The sequence below is a fragment of the Cavia porcellus genome, unplaced genomic scaffold (assembly GCF_034190915.1).
Source record: "Cavia porcellus strain 051 isolate PalLab524CR breed Dunkin Hartley unplaced genomic scaffold, mCavPor4.1 scaffold_11, whole genome shotgun sequence".
NCBI classification, from domain to species: domain Eukaryota; kingdom Metazoa; phylum Chordata; class Mammalia; order Rodentia; family Caviidae; genus Cavia; species Cavia porcellus.
The window spans coordinates 8,143,910-8,157,289 of NW_026947494.1; the positions used below are offsets into that span (position 1 = coordinate 8,143,910).

The following is a 13,380-nucleotide window of genomic DNA, read 5'->3' on the forward strand; positions in this document are numbered from 1 at the left end:
CTCCAACAGCTCCTGAGTGAGGGGATGACTCACATCCCAGGGACAGTTTCCATCCAGAGTTTTAAGGAGAGGAAATGGACAGTACTGCTTCAGTTGGGAATCTCAGACAGCTGTCACCTCAGGTAACTATGAGAGCCACGCTGGGTGAGGGCACGAGACCTGGGGTTTGGATCTGCTGCAGGGAGCTGAGAGTCTAGTTGGGGGGTGGGGGTGACAAGTGAAAAGAAAACCAGGCAGCGCAGGGACACAGTGGGCGGCAGAGCAGAGCTGTTTGCAGAAAGGGTGGAAGAGGAAAGAGGATACAGGAGAGGCCCAGCCTGGGAGGGTGGATTCCTGCCCTTGAGGATGCATGGGATTTCACCAGGATGAAAGGGAAGCCTGAGGGGACTTCCAGCCTGGCTGAGCACCAGGTCACTTGGTCAGAGCAAGCTTTGCTGTGAGGGGAACAAAGGGAGCGAGAGGTGGGAGGCGGCCAGGTCTGGAGAGGCTGCTCCACTGCTGTGACGTCTGAAGGTGGGGCCCTCCAGACTCGCTGATCCCGTGAACATCCAAAAGACACAGAAACCAGAAATGATTTAAAACTCCCTGAATACTATTCTAGGCTTACTGAACCAGAGTCCTGAGGATTCTCTTCTTAAAAATTCCACCAATTAAACAGAAAGCACTTGATGCCTGTGATGATCAGGCATGAACAGCTGTGTTTGTTTGTTTTTTGAGACAGCATCTTGCTATGTCCTCCAGGCTCACCTTGAACTCACTATGTAGTCCAGGTGGTCCTCCTGCCTCAGCCTCTCAAGCCCTGGGATTACAGATGTGCAACACCATGCCTGCTTGCCCTGAGCAGTTCTGAGCACCTGACAGAAGCATGCAGGGGTGTGGTGGGGGAGGAAGGAGGGAGAAGGAGGCTGGAGGGCAAGTGGAGGTGTGAGGAAGTCCAGGCAGATGGAAACAGGTGGGCACCACCACCATTCCTGTGGCACTGGACTCCTCGTGGGACAGCCACGCTCGTGGGACCAGGCAGCGGAGGTCTGGTATTACTGGGGCAACAGCAGGAACGAAGAATCAAACCCTGGCAGGAGATAAATGACTCAGCGCGGTGGTGATCTTGGTCTTGCAGGTGCTGCATGTTCACAACGCCAGGCGCTTCTCGGGATGAGCTGACGAGGAAGTAGCATTTGTGGGTCTGGGGTGCTTGAAAGTCAGAGCTGGAGCCAGACGCCTATGGGCTGGGAAATTTGCAGCAGGACCACTGGATGAGCTGAGGGGAAAAGAAAGGGAAAAGGTTGAGCTGCTGTTCAGATCTCCCTGACTTCTGCCAGCTGCTGGGATGAAGGCATTCAAACCTCAGACGGTGCCCGGGTGCCAGGCTGCTGGGCCTGCAGCCAGCCCATGCGGCCAGGGTCCACCGGCAGGGCCCTCTGCCTGCTCAGCTAATTCCCGGCAGGCACTGTGTCCTGGACTTGTTTTTGTTCCAAATACATCTTTTTACCCGCTCAGCAAAACAGAGCAGAGTTGACAAGAAATCCTGATAATTACTCCCCCAAAGCTGAATCACTCTGCAGCCCCATGTGCTCTCTCTGTGGGGGTGGAAATGGGCTTCAAGGGGGTCCTCTGCAGACACATGGCCCCGAGGCCATGACTGCAACCCCCACAGACCGGCATGCTGGGCTCTTTTGGGGGTGCTCACCACCAGGCATGCGGGGAGGCTCTCAGATGCAGCTGCAAGGAGGCCATGGGAATGGGCACAGGAGTCAGCGTCTGGCTCTACTGCTATTAGTCCTCAGGGAGAAGGGAGAGGTTTGCATTTCCTCTAATTCATCCACCTCCTCATTCATCCATCAGCTGCGGGGGGCCCTCTGCTGACACTGCCCGTCCATCTGATGGGTGGGCCCTGACTGCTGTTGCCATGGATACAAGATGCTAGATCTTGTGACTATCACCCTGTTAATCCAATGTGATAAAATTACATGCTCCACGGTTCCCTGTCTAAGCATAATGGAAGCCCTAGAGCGGTAAGCATGAGTGGTCCAGGCTGGTACTCAGGCATACAAAAGCTGGGAAGGAAGACATTGCTGCTTACAGCAGTAAGAAGCCCCACACCCCGAACTCCCCACACAGTATAAGTGGAAGTTGTTCTGGGGTCCGATGTTCGAAGGATGCAGGAGGCTCTCTAGGGGGAGACTCTGGAAGGAGCAGGGGTCATTGGCAAAAGGACAGGTCAGTCTTGCTAGCCAGAGAGGCCCAGAGTAGCCTGAGCCCTGCTAGGAAGTGGCAGATATGACAATTTGAAAGCATTTTTGCAATTCCTTTGCTAAAATTCTTAAACAACAGAGGGCTGAGGTTATATTTGCAATTTAGCAGGACCCACTTAGCATACACTAACAGTTAAAAAGAGGTTGGAGAGAAAAACTTATTGGAAAACACCGTTAGTTCCCTCTTTCATTCACTGATCAAATCCTCCTTTAAGGCCTATTCTGTGCCAGATGACAGGCTGGGTGCTGGGGGTACAGTGCCACCAAAATAGTTAATAATTTATGGGAGAGTTGGGTTTAAATAGATGTCATATATTTAAATATATCATATTTAATATTAATATAATATTTAATAATATTTAATATTATTTAAATAGATGTCATATATTTAAATAAATGTCATATTTAGAAATTGTGCTATGAATAAATTTCATGATGCTTTAAACAAAAATGGGGGGTCACTTGCATGGGAGACCCCAGCAAGGGCTCTGCGGGAAATGGCCTCTATTTGGAGACCAGCAGTGAGGAGGCTTTGCCCTGGTTGCTCTCCATGGAGTGCTGGGAGATGACTGTCTGTTCCCTAGTAGGGGAGGTGAGGTGGCGTTGGAAACATGTGAGACAGCTGATTCGCGATGTCCTTTGGAGAGAGCTTGCCGGGACCCTGCAGTGTGTGCATGGATCCGAGAGCGACCTGCAGAGGGAAAGCGCAGGGTTTGACGGTGTGTGGATGGGCTGTGGGCAAAGCCGGGGATGGTTCCAGTTTTCAGGCTCCTTCACTGCGATGGAAGAGGCAGGATGAGCCACACATGGGGGCAGGTGGGATGAGATGGGTTCAGTTTTGAGATGCATCCGAGATGCCCCAGCACGTACAGAGATAAGTGTCCGCCTGGCACAGAGCAGGGCTTGGGCTGGGAAAGGTGGACTAGAGGAGCTGCCAGTGCAGAGACAGCCGAGCTCACCTGGAATGTGGGTAAGACCCGGGCAAATCCTCTGAGACTCAGCGCCAGGAAAGCTGTGAGATCCTGCAGGACGAGGCGCTGTCCTCCATGAGAGTGGTGGTGGGTTGACAGCTGCGTTCTGAAGTCTTGTTTTATCCCCCAAGTGACCTCTGTTGGTGGGAAATCCCAGCTGAATCCAACTTCACCTTTTAGAACCCAAAGCTCACTAACTAATGGGCAGTAGCTCAGTCTTCAGGGGATAAAATCGGAAAGAGGTGATGAGAGAGTCCTATTGTTTTAAATGTTTTCTTTAAAAGTGACCAAACAGTACTGATTTCTCAGATAAACATCAGAGTTGTGCTTGATAGTAACAAAATTGGGTCTCCTTCACATGTTAACTTAATAATGCATATTAAGTGGTTAGTTTTAGGGGTCAGTGTGACTAGAGTCAGGGACACTCAGCTGATGCAGTGTTATTTCTGGGCAGTTTTATGTGGGCATATGGCAGAGGTACTAAGGACGATCACCCCTCCCCACCAGGTGGACATCATCTGACTGGCTGACCACTTGAGCAGGTCAAGGGTGAAGACAAGGTGGCTTCGCTTTCTTGTGGTGGTAGGTAGGATGTCCTTTTTCTCCTCCTCCTTCTCCTCCTCCTCCTCCTCCTTCTTCTCCTCCTCCTCCTCCTCCTCCTTCTTCTCCTCCTCCTCCTCCTCCTCCTTCTTCTCCTCCTCCTCCTCCTCCTTCTTCTCTTCCTCCTCCTTCTTCTTCTCCTCCTCCTTCTTCTTATCTTCCTCCTCCTGCTCCTTCTCTTCTTCTCCTTCTTATTTGCCAGATCCTCCAAGCTCTGGACTCAGCTCCTCAGGCTCTCAGGTCTTTTGCCTTGGACTGATCTCTGTACCACTGGCTTCCTTGGTCCTGAGGTTTTTGGAATTGGACTGAGCTATGACACTGGTATCTCTTGATCTCCAGCTTGCAGGTGGTGTTTGGAGGTCTCCTCAACCTGCATCATCACATGAACTAATAAATCCTCTCTCACTTATCTGTATCCATGCAGATAGCCTTGTATCCATAGATTCCACACTAGTGGGTTTAACTATGAATTTCTAAAAATAGATGTGTATTGAAGACATACAGATTTTTACCATTATTCCCTAAATAGTAAAGCATAACCACTTAGATTGTACTAGGAATTGTCCTAGTATCTAGAGATAATTTAAAGCATACAGGAGATGTGCATAAGTCATCTGCATGCCTTAGGCAGAATCTTGAGCATTCAGATTTTAATATTCAGGAGGGACCTTTCCACAAATTCCCCATTGACACCAATAATGACTGTGCGTCCCATTGGCTCTGTCTTTCTAGAAACCTAATTCCCTTTCATGAGACTTTTTTCTAACATACCAGAGGTTGAACAGTAGGTTACACACCTAGCCCCCTCTCCCTTTTAAAAGTTTGAGACAGGGTCTTACAAAGTCTCAGAGTTGTTTGGGCTGGCCAGTCTTATACTGGGGCTTCTTCCTGCCTCGGCCTCCCAAACAGCTGGGATTACAGGTGTACCCCACCACACCCAGCCTCAAAAGATGTTCTCATACCCATAAATTCTTCAAGAAGAAAAAATAATATTCTTTCCTCATTCCAGCTGATGTTTAATTCCTGATCTGGCCACTATAACTGGGTTCTGGTGACGTGGAGGTGACTGAGGAAGAGGGGACCCAGAAACCTTGGGGCCCAGCATCCCAAGGTCCTTACTCAGAGATGAAGGGCTCCTGCAGCCCTCTCCATTCATTCCAGAAATTGACTGACCCATGTGCTCAGCACACAGAGGGTTTTAGCCACCAGGCTCCTTCCTCTGCCTCCGCTGGGATGTCCTTGTCTTGTTCATGGGGTCAGTGATGCTCTGATGATCTCATTCCTCCTGCGAATTAAGAGAGGATATTAAAAGATTGTGGCTGATTTCAGAGTTGCTTTTGTTATGGCTAAAACTCTTAACATTCTTAGGAAAGATAAAATGTGCTAATTAGATTTTTAAGAAGATAAAAGAAATCTTTAAAGAAAGGAAGTCATGAGTTGAGTTTGCCATGGAACAAAAGTGTTAGAAACAGCAGGTGGTGACGAGCTCAGGATTGGACCTGAGTCCAGGGTCCTCAGATGTGGCTTCATAGCGCTCTGTTTTAGTTCTATAACGTGTTTTATTTTTAAGCAAAGAGAAAATGAAAGAAACATTTAAAAGAAGATCAGGATAGGAAAAAGTTATTAATTCCAATGAAAGCTGGCTTCTCTTTGAGACATTCGCTTGTTCGGTAGCATCTTGCTGCATGGGGGCGGCCAGTGGACATGCAGATGGAACTGGGAGGAGCAATCGTGAATTACGGGAGGCAGAAGAGAAACCAGGGGATTGGTTGACTGGCTCTTGAGCATATGCTCTTCAGCCTTTGGATTTGTCAGGCCTTGGAGATATGCTAATAAGGTAGCAAACCTCTGCTGTTTCTGCAGGATACTGCTCTGTGAAACAGAGACAGAACAAAATAAATCAAAAGGAAATGTTTATTCCTTCATCTGCAAGGGTGATACATTCACTCAAAAATGATTTTGGAGATTTTCAATACTATTTAAAATGAAGTGTGTCCCTGCAATATGATGACTAACTTTTTCAGGAAGATACCTGGAAGGGGAATACGCATGTATATAGCAGTAAAATTTGTAACAGCTAAATCCTGGAAACTGCCTATGTGTGCATCACCAGATGAACAGATGGGGAAAATGGGACATTTATATACCGTGGAGTACTACTGTGCCATAAAGAAGGATAAACATAAGTCAGTTGTAGGAAATGGGTATATTTTAAGCACATAAACCAACTTGTTTCATGATGCATGAGTTCCTCTTATATGAGAAACTTAGTATATACGGAGACAGCAACATAGATCCATAAATAGATCTTTTTAAAATGGATGGGGGAATAAGAAATGGAATGAGGGGGAGGGAGGAGGAGAGAAGGGATGGAGAACAATGGACGAAAAAAATGAAAACAGACTTTTTGTACATAGGAGAGGGGCTAAGAGAAGGAGCAGAGTGGGAGAGAGCAGGGGTAGGGAACTAAAAGAAACAGACTTGCGATGTGTTACCCACCTGTACCCCCTCCCCATGGTAAATGTGATCATTCTACACTGCAAATGCGTACCAATAAAAATAAATAACAAAAGTTTTTTAAATGAAGTGAGCTGCTTAGGAATGGACATAGGTGAGTTTAGAGGCTTGGACAGTGAACTTCACACAGGAGCCAGAGTACATATCTGAAGGATGGGCAGTTTGTGTAGACTCAGGTCAGTCACCGGGAAGAGCAGGATTCATGCTTCCCGGCTCAGCATGCAGCTGGTTCTGGAACTGGAAGGTCCAGGTCTCACGAACAAAGTCCTCGTAGCCTGGGGAGGCTCGGTCCAGGCAGCACTGCAGACCCTGATGTCACCTGCTCCCAGGGAAGCTGATGGTCTGCAAATTCACATTCTTGCCAGCGGAAGCCCCCAAGGCCACATAAGTGTTCCAATTATAATCCCTTCCACGCTTCTTCTGCTTGGTTGCAGAGAAACAAATTGTGCTCTCCAGCGGTATCCGGGAAGCTTCGGGGATTTCCTGAGTCCTCGCCAATGTTGTTTGGTCACCAGGCCAGCTGCCTGGTCAGGACGAGCACTCAGTCTGCTCTGCCAGGGTCCACACTGGGCTTTTATTTAGTATGTGGCCTCCCGCAGGCCTGCATCGCTTCCCTCCCGCGGCGTCCTTTCTCGGCTCCTGCAGGTTGAGCGCTTGTACCCAACCCGCCGGATGTTGCCAAGTCGCCTCCTTTGAGCTCCGTTCTGCTCTGCTTCTGGAAATCAGCAAATTTGGGCCCTGGGGTCATCCACAAGCCTTGGCTTTGACAAGAGATGATGGGGTTTCTCTCGTAGGCGCGCAGCCTAGCTTCCCTATGCCATGGTCTTTGGCCACACACTGGCTCTGCCTGCACATCGGGCCTTTGGCGTTGCTGGGCCAGCCCCCCTGCTCCTCCTGCCACACACCCTGGCGGCCTCCTGTGCTGACCAGGCGAGGCTGCTCCTTGCCTGCTGCGAGATGCGCCGGCTCTTCCTTCCCTCTGCCCGCAGAAGTTAGCAAGTGGCTTCTCTTCTACCACTGAGTGTCCTTCCACCTGACCTCCCAGGACCCGGGGGAGGGTCTGTACCCTGAGCCTGTGGTCCTCTGCAGGCTCTTGCTGTAGATGTTGAGACTGTTAGGAAACAGCCAGCCTGGATGGAGCCAAGCGGTAGTTATGGCTGTTCCCACGCGGGTACCTCATGAGCAGGATAGAAACTGCTGTCTCTTTCAGGGCGTATTGCTGTGCTCTGTGTTAGGCCAGAGCCTCACCAGAGTCTTGTATCATCTCCAAAAACCCCACGAGTTGCCCTGCGGCTTCATTCCGCACAGCAGCATGGGCTAATTGCTGCATTCTCTATCCGCAGGGTGCAGCATCTGTGTAGCCTGCGGCTGTTGGTCCCAGAGCCATGGATCGGTACACATTATTCATGCACTGAAGAAGCACGTGTCGTGAATCTGCTAGATCTGGCCTAAGTAGTCAGGGAGATGCAGAGGAAGTGGAGACACGGGTCACGCCTTTCAGTGACTTCAAACCTGGTGGCCAAGTTCACGTGTGAGGCATTTGACTCTGCCTTTGCTTCCATCCCCACTTGGGGGACTTAAGGCACATTTTTACCCTCTGGGCCTCTGTTTCCTGCTGGGAAAATGGACATTAAAGATGTATGTCGCAAACATCTTCTTGTGCTTGTGGGCGGGGCAGGTTCAGATTGGTCAGCACCAGGGAGGGGAACAGGAAAAAATGATGCAAAATGGAAGATTCTCCAACGTGGCCTCAAGAGCAACACAGTGAGCACCCTTGTGGCCCTTCCAAGCGCGTGGCTGCCCCAAGTGAGCAGCCTGTCCCCGCCGTCACTGGGGTACAGGACCGGAGAAAGAGTCTTCGAGACTTGGAACTTGAGACTTATCCTGGTTTTAAAGATGAAGTGAGTCATTTGCCCCTGACCTTGGCATTTCCCTCCTAGCAGGTGAGTTAGTGAGGGGTCAGGTGAAAGCCAAACTCTCAAAGATGAGGAGAAGCCGGTTACCTGAGTGAAATTAGGTACAGGCTGAAAGAGGCTCCCAGTTAGTCCTGCCAAGCTCAGTGTATTCCAAAAGTGTAATAATAGACCTCCAGTTATCTAGGCTTGGGTCTTCCTGTCACTTTTGGGGGATAACTAAAACAATCAGTTAAGGAATTTTAGTGATTATTGACTGGGAACATTGATGACATAATAATTCTAACTATGATCATTAATGCTATTAACAAGAGTTGTGCTGAATCCGTAGTAAAACCATCTAAGGCAACTTATAAAAATTGCCGTTTTTCTGCTTTGATATAGAAAGCAGTTGTTCAGAATTTTCACAGCTCGACTTTGACCCTGGTACTATAATTGAGATGTTGGGTTTTTATTCCTCTGCCTAAACCTTTTCCAGCCAATAATGTTACTTGACCTCTGGTGTTTCCCACATGGCCAAATCTCTCAACATGAAGGAAGAAATGCACGAACTGTTTTGACTGCCCTCTTAAAAATCCAGCTGTAGAAAAGGCTATTTTTACTGTATCTTTTATTTTTTCTTCAGATCTTGGCTGGCTTTTCTTTCCTATTAAAAAGGGTAGCTAGTCACTTAATGTTCTGTGACTGGCTGGAAGTATGCTGTCAGCCATCTTGAAATTGTCATAGCTCAGATAAAAGATTGGTACTTACCTCTGCTCTGCTGTGTTCTTTTGGATAATCTGAAGAGGAAGGCTGGGGGTGGTGATTTTATTTTATCTGGAAGAGAATTCTGAAAAAAAAAAGTCATTTCCCACAAGCAAAACACTCAGTGGATCAGCGGTGGTCAAGCGTGTCTCTGGTCTATGTGAGAATCATTTTCTCTGCAGCAGAATAAAGAGAGGAGACTGTGTTACATGGCAACTGTGGCGGCTTCAAGACACTGCTGAGTCCAGATTGGATTTCTAAAGATTGAAAGAAAATTCTAGAAACAAAAAAATTAAAAATGATAAGAAAGACCCTGACTCTCCCATACTTTCCTCAGAGAATTCTTTGTTCTCTTCAAAGAACGGACAAAGCCTGGGTTTTTCTCCAGAGCAGAAAGGATAAAGCCTTCCTTTTCTCCTTCTTTGATGCCATTTAACCCTGTTACCTACAGAGCAGAGAAATGCAAAAAAGACAACTGCCCGGTCTGATCTATGTTGATCAAAAATATGGTTAAGATTTGACATTTAAAAATGTTGTTACAGTAAAGGACACACTGTCATTAATTCCCTTCAGAATATTCACCCTCACTTTGGACACTCATACCCCATTGTTTGTGCCATTTTCTGCAGCAGTTCTGGAATCTTCTTTCGTGAGTGTCTTCAGTTGTGCTGTCCTGGCTGCCTCGATGTCTGAATAGATTAAAAACGCTGATCTCTTATGGTCATTTTGACTTTAGGGTCTTCCCAGAAGTTACACAGTGCCAAGTCTGGGGAATAAGGTGGGCAAGAGCGTAGTGTCATGTGTTTGATAGAAACTGCAATAAATGTTTGATCGATAAGGGTTGATCAAAACTATGGTGTATATTTAAATGTCAAAAATTCATGACAGTGAAGGACATATCACCATTAACCCTCCTCAAAATACTCCTCTTATCCCATCATTCCTAATAATGTGTCTTTTTTAATAATACACTTTTTTAAAAAATGCAAACATTCACCATAGTTTTCTATTATCCCTTGTGTGTACCCTGCATACCTCCACACACATCGTACTTGGCGCCTGTAAATTACCTGTGTTCTGTGTCCCATCTCTGCGCTGGAACAATAGCATTGTGTTCGATGATGAGCAATAGAATAGACTACATGTATAACCATCACCTTAAAGTGTTCTGGAATTGCTATCATGAATTAGGAAAAATCTCAGTCAGAGTTCTCTACCCTGGCAAGGCAAAGACAGTATTTTCAGATGACACCACACTCGCTACCTAGGAAACTCAACAACACCCAGTGGGAAATTCTTAGAAACTGGAGATAAATAAACAAAACCCACATTAAGAAGCTATCATATTTTGACTTAGAAATTAGTATAAAATATTTCTGGCTTCCTGAACAAGATACAAGGTGACTTAGTCCACCTTGAGTCCACCTGTGGACTCAGCATCAGGCACGGAGATGCAGCATCACCCTTGGGGCTCAGCTGAGAGGCCATGTGGGGTGCACACTGCATCACCTGGATGTGGGTTTTCCTGTGCACCAGCTCAACTTCCTCCATCACCTGCTGCCACGAGCATCCCTGTGCATCTTTCCTTTTTGCATGTGTGGGTGTCCCTCTGTCCCCCAGGGATCTGAGGTTTGCACCAGGAACCAGGGAGCATCCTGTGTGTCTTCACCTTCTCTAGACAGCACAGTTGCTTCCAATTTCTGTTCCAGACAGCGTGTGTGCAGATTCTCAGGGTTTCCCACCCCTCATCACAGCTGCTGTCACTAGCCACCTGCTTCACTGTCTGCAGGAACGATGCAGACAGTAAAAGAGAAATCAAGACTCCACTTCCAAGAGCAATGAGAAAGCTCTACAAATTTATAGGGAGAAAACGAAAATACTTTTTAAAAAATGATGTGAATATCTCTAAAAGATTGTAGTAAATAAAAGACACATTTTCATAAGACTCTAAGTTGAAAAGAAAACAGTTTAAATTATTCTATAAATTCAAACTGAAAGTTAATTCTCTCTACATATTTGAAAAGAATCTATACAGGAAAGTAGCCACAGTATTTTTAATGAAGGGAAATGTGGAAGGGGTGACCCTAGTGCTTGCAGTTATTAAATTACTTGTTGAAGCAAGACACCAACCATGATCATGTAAGCAGCAGTTCCAGAAAGTTCTTGAGAATAACATAGTGGAAAAGTGCAAATCATTGGATAAAATATAGAGTCAATAAATATTACTGAGTTAGGGCTAATAGTTAAACAAACTTGAATCTGTACCTCATTATTGTATACATACAATTTAGGAGAACTAAACATTTTAATTAAAAAATAAAACTAACATGATAAATAAAATGTTGAGTGATTATGATTTTGGGCACAAAGCAAGAAGCCACCAAGAAGAGATCTGACCACATCCAAGTGAAAATCTTCATCTCAGTGATGAAATCTGAGCATATAAAGAAAAACAAGCTAGAGAGATCGGGAGAACATGGCGGACAGACAACAGCAACTTCTGAACGCTCTCTAAAGGCTCGGCTCAGAGGCCAGGAATGATGCGGACTAAGGAGATACGAACCAGTAGAGATATGCTCTGCTGACTCAGGAACGAACTGGGCTGAGAGAATCCAACTTGGAATACAGTCCTGGCGCTAAAATAGGAACAGAAAAATCTCGGTGTGGAGACTCGACTCCGCGCCATCGGAAACCGCGGTTTGTATTTCCTGCCGCCGCCCGGCGGCCGGCTACCTCCACAGCGGCTCAGCAAGGAGAGACGCGACCGCCGAGCTCTGGGAACGGGAGTCTCCAAACGGAGTCCCCACGCCATCGGAAACCGCGGTTTAGATTTCCCGCCGCCAGGCGCCCGGCTACCTCCATAGCGGCTCGGCAAGGAGAGACGCGCAGAGGCTTGGGAACGGGAATCTGCGAACGGAGTCGGAAACGCGACGGCCAGGGAGGAAGGCTGACTGGTGGCGAGGTGAGCGAGGAACTGACTCCCTACCGCAGTTTGACTCCAGCGGAGGTTTTTCTGGGCGCGGGCAGTCCTGTAAGAGCAGGGCGTGGTGGCAACTGCAGCCGCACATTTCCCTCTCGGACGGGATTGGTGAAAGGTGCCTGGCCGGAGGGACGCTGCTCGCGGACTCCCTAGGCTGGCCTAGCCCAGATCCCAGAGCCTGACGGTGGCCCGGAGGAGCGACCGACTCCCGCGTAGGCTGCCTCCTCCGCAACTCCCTGGGGCGCAGCGGTGAGCGGGAACAACTAGCCAGCGCAATTTGATCAAGCTGTGGCTGGCAGGCAGGGAAGCCGGGCCTCCTGTGTAAGATTACATTTTATAAGGAACAGAAAATATGGGGAAGGGAAGCAACAAAAAAGGCTCCTCGACCCCCAATCCTGAGAATCAGGCAATTGTGGACACTGCACCATTATACATTAAGCGCCATTTAGAGAGCCTCATAGACCAATTCAGGAATGAAGTTATCAATGACCTGAAGCTAGAAGTATGCAGAATAGTTAGAGAAATGCTAAGCACCACCCAGGAAAAAGTGGATGGTGGAATGGAAGAACAGAAAAAGAGGGGAGAATTGCTTGATGGAGAAAACCGAGAAAGCATTGAGTGTGTGAAGCAGGTGCAAAGGGACTATCAAGAAATTAAGAAGTCTACCCAAGACTGGCATAACAGCTTGAAAGAAACTAAGGACAGACTATCTGAATTGGAGGGCAGACTTGAAACATGGGAGAATGAAATGAAAAACTTCTTAAAAATAACAAAGAAACACAGCAATAATACAAAGACAAGAAGATGATAAGAGGAGCCATAACTTAAGGATTAAGAACATAAAAGAAGAAGTAGGGACACAAACAAGTGAACTACAAAAGCTACTCACAGAAATAATCCAGGAGAATTTTCCTAATTTAGCAAAAGGTAAAGATACTCAAATGTATGAGGCATACAGGACCCCAGCTACCTACAACCCTAACAGAGAAACACCCAGGCATATAATAATAAAAATTCCAGAAATTCAATACAAGAACAGAATATTAAAAGCTGTAAGAGACAAGAAACAGATCACTTACAAGGGAAGACCCATCAGAATTACAGCAGATTTCTCTTCACAAACCATCAAATCACGAAGAGCATGGGGAGAAATAATTCAAGCTTTGAAAGATAATAATCTACAGCCAAGATTGAGATATCCTGCACAACTGTCCCTGGAAATTGATGGAAACACGAGGTGCTTCCAGGATAAAGAGGAACTGGGGGAATTTGCAACCACCAATTCAACCCTACAGAAAGTATTGCAGGATATTCTAAAAAAAGAAAAATACAAAGAACCCAGAAATAGGGGCGGGGAGGCCACAATGAATGGAGCAGAGAACAAAATGAAGAAGACAAACTGA

General features: G+C 47.0%; 1 long non-coding RNA gene across 1 annotated transcript in view; it reads left to right on the plus strand.

The window, feature by feature from the left end:
* LOC134478055 (uncharacterized) overlaps positions 1-12,501 on the plus strand; it is a 29,449-nt gene extending 16,948 nt beyond the window's left edge. The window contains exon 2 of the long non-coding RNA XR_010050398.1: positions 7,684-12,501. This is a non-coding gene — a long non-coding RNA (uncharacterized LOC134478055). The remainder of the gene's footprint in view (positions 1-7,683) is intronic.
* Positions 12,502-13,380: the final 879 nt, after the last annotated feature.